Raw genomic sequence first — 3,576 nt, 5'->3', positions numbered from 1 at the left:
GAGAGAGAGAGAGAGAGAGAGACAGAGAGTGATGGAGAAAGACGTGATGGACCAAAGTGGAGGACGAGGGGGTAACAAGGGTGCGGAGAATTAAAAAGGCGGCACTGGCGCCGTCGCCCACCTATCGTCATCGTCTTCTCTGCTCTTACGGCTCCGTGGCAACGACCTGGGAGAAAGAGAGCCCCAGGATGGCGAGAAATAAAAGGGTTTTCGCGGCAAGTAAGTAGGGATTAAGCACATACAAAGCACACACTCGCCGTGCCGCGCCGCGCGTATATACCCCGGTATTGCACGTCACGGCTTGTTGATTTCGTAAATTATACACGGCCATCAATTTTAACGGCCGGCGAAACGCGTCGTTGTATTTCGGTGGGCGTTCTACCACATCAATCATATCCGCGCGGTAAATACCTCCTTTCGGTGTGCGTCAGAAAATTTGTATTTTTATTGGCCATTATCGTGTCTCATCGCAATGGTAGCCGGGATAACAATGTCGCTCCCCCCCCTTCCCCGTCGTCATCTTCGTCGTCGTCGTCGTCGTCGTCGTCGTCGTCGTCGTCGTCGTCGTCGTCGCTTGTTCGGCGAAACTGGGGCGCCGAGTCAAGTCATGTCGCGATCCGCTAAACAAACGCATCCGCTAAGAACCGATCCTCGATCCGATTTATCCTTTAGTCAATATGACATGGTACTGACAGTACGTTGTACTCCTCGCGATAAAATTTAATATTCTCCCGGTACTTCCTCATTCCTTAGAACTTTGAAACTATTCAACATTTCAAACATCATATCGTGTGTTATTGAATACTTCGTGTATTAAATCGATTTCTAGATTTGATACACAAATCTAAGTATGTAATAAATGATTTTATATATGTAAGATTTAGTTTTAACATTGTTAAATAACACACATTATTCTGCATACAAAAATAGATACATTTAAATGTGTATAATAATTGTTTTTATATGGAAAACTAACAATAACATCGAATTCAATTAGATACACTTAGTACGCACTGATGCACATTAAATCCATCATACACAAATTGATGTAAGGATATGTGGATGTAAGGATATTCATTATAAATATAGAAATCGAAATTAAAATATTCAATACACTTTATTATGCTGTAGGTAAAAATATTTTAGAGTATTTTATAATTCGAAATGTTTGCATTTTATTTTTACACTCACATTAAATTAGTGTACAATGGCTTTAATATGCATCAGTATGCGCTATGTGTCCAATGGTTATAAACCACATATACATATATGAAGACATTTACATATTATACTTGGAATATTCTTTCTTTTCGATCTTGTTAGTATAGTCATAATCAGCTCTATAAAGCTAGGACTAAATCAGCAGAATCAAATCGGACCTATCGGAATTTTTAGTACTAATTTTATACTAAATTGTACATCATTAATGGTAATTTTGTACTGTGTGTCATTTTGAAAAAAAATCGTAGTAATATTAGATTAGAGAGAAGATGGCAGGACCAATTTAAAATACAAGAAGAAAAGAAAAATAATATTAGAAATCAATAGGATTGAATTTGTATAATACTATTTTGTACTACCAAAAACAATTCTCTATATTATATGTTATTTCCAAGAAAACAGTAGCGCTACTAATTTAATATTTAAGCTGACAGGCCCATAATAAAGTCATTTTGAGGAGAAAACATGTAAAATATTAACTTACTCTCTCTCTCTCTTTCAATGCAAATCAATACCAATTCAACTGTGTTAATTTTTGCCCTTGTGTTGTTTTTTTATGATCCTGTCAGTTTAAATATTAAATTAGCATTTTCTTGGAAATAATACATAATATAGAATTGTTTTTGGTATAGTACAAAATAGTACAAATTCAATCCTATTGATTTCTGATATTATTTTTCTTTTTTTCTTTTATTTTAAATTAGTTATCTTAAATATCAACCTATCATCTTAAATATTAACCTAGCATCACCACGATTTTTTTTTAAATGATGACATACGGTACAAAATTATCACTAATGGACTACAATTTAATATAAAATGAGTACTAAAAATTCCGATAGGTCCGATTTAATTCTGCTTATTTGATTCTGCTTGTTTTATAGAGTTGTCATAATCAAAACTGCACAGTTGCAGAAGGAAACATTGGCCAATTTGACATCCAAGTGCGAATAGGTAAGTGAAAGTTTCAAGATAGAGTAATAAATTTAAATATTCCTACGTTGCTCGGCTGTATCGAACATGTAACACGGGTATCATCGGCGAAGCAAGCGTTCCTTTTCGCCGAGCAGAGGAAAATGCAAATTGCACGAGGGGCGATCGTTCCGAATTGAGCCGAGCCACGTCGATTTTTGCCGGTGTTCCTCGTTGAAAGTACCGTAGGTACTTAGTAAGTCGCGAAGGAATTCGAAAGAATCTTATATATTCCGATTGTCCTCTTTTCTTGGACTTAAATTAATGTTGTATTTGTGACCCAATTTTTGGTCATATAAACGCAAGTAATTTTTTCCTCTATCTCACTAATTCTAGTTTCAATTAAGTTAATTCTTAAAAAGCTTTTTCTAATCGAGATTAGTCTACGAAAGTCGTTAATGTAAGTTGCCCAACCCATAATTTTTTACACGTCGTTTAAATGAAGCAAGTGTGGACTTAGCAAGTATAATTCTCATGGCTCGATAGTAACACAAATATTGCAGGTTGCAGGACACTTACGTGTATTCATAGCCATTTCTTAGGAATAACAATTTGCTAATAATACGCGTATTAACATTATATCTACACGAAAATATAAATAAGAAAACTTCTCTTCTAAAAGCTTGATCATACTTCTCGGATGTGATTATTAGAATTTCAAAAATATATCTACTGTGTACATTATACAAAAAGAAAGAACAATTTTACTGAAATATCTAAAAGTATAGCTATTATGTTGATCAGAAAGTAATCTCGTTTATTTAAGCTTAAAATTGTATATACAATATTTTCGAACCATGTCTACATGTTTTTAAAATATGGCAATAGTAATTTTTGCATTTGATAAAGCAAAGTCTAATATATTTAATTATCTTGATGTTCCAACAAAATTTATTTTCTGTATCTTACAGCTAAATTTTTAGATACACTTCGACAAAATCATTCTCTTCATGTAAAAAAACGAAGACCACGCATACCTATACAAATGCAATTCGAGATCGATTGATTCTTTTCGAAAAAGAATCACTTGACTCTTCTTTCATGGAAGTCGAGCAACGGTTTCCACGAAGTAGAAGAAGAAAGACGGGAGAGAGCGAGCGATCTGTTTTCACTTTTGTGTTTTCCGGCCACCCGGAGGGTTCCCGAGGGAGCGAGTTGAAGCCGACTGTCTCAGGGGATCCTTGACGAGAGAATCGCGACGAGAAAAGAAGAGAGAGAGAGAGAGAAAGAGAGAGAGAGAGAGAGAGAGAGAGAGAGAGAGAGAGAGAGAGAGAGAGAGAGAGAGAGAGAGAGACGTACGTACGACGCGCGACGTACGTACGTACGGTACGGTACGGTACGGTACGTACGTACGTACGAACGAACGTAACGAACGTAACGAAC

General features: G+C 35.9%; 1 protein-coding gene across 1 annotated transcript in view; it reads right to left on the bottom strand.

Moving 5' to 3' along the window:
* The window catches only part of LOC105620993 (zinc transporter ZIP11), a 56,540-nt gene that overhangs the window by 587 nt on the left and 52,377 nt on the right, over nt 1-3,576 (bottom strand). The window lies entirely within an intron of this gene.

Source organism: Atta cephalotes, assembly GCF_000143395.1.
Source record: "Atta cephalotes unplaced genomic scaffold scaffold00002, whole genome shotgun sequence".
NCBI classification, from domain to species: Eukaryota; Metazoa; Arthropoda; class Insecta; order Hymenoptera; family Formicidae; genus Atta; species Atta cephalotes.
Note: the sequence above shows the minus strand (reverse complement) of the source record. Positions and strands in the feature narration are given on the sequence as shown.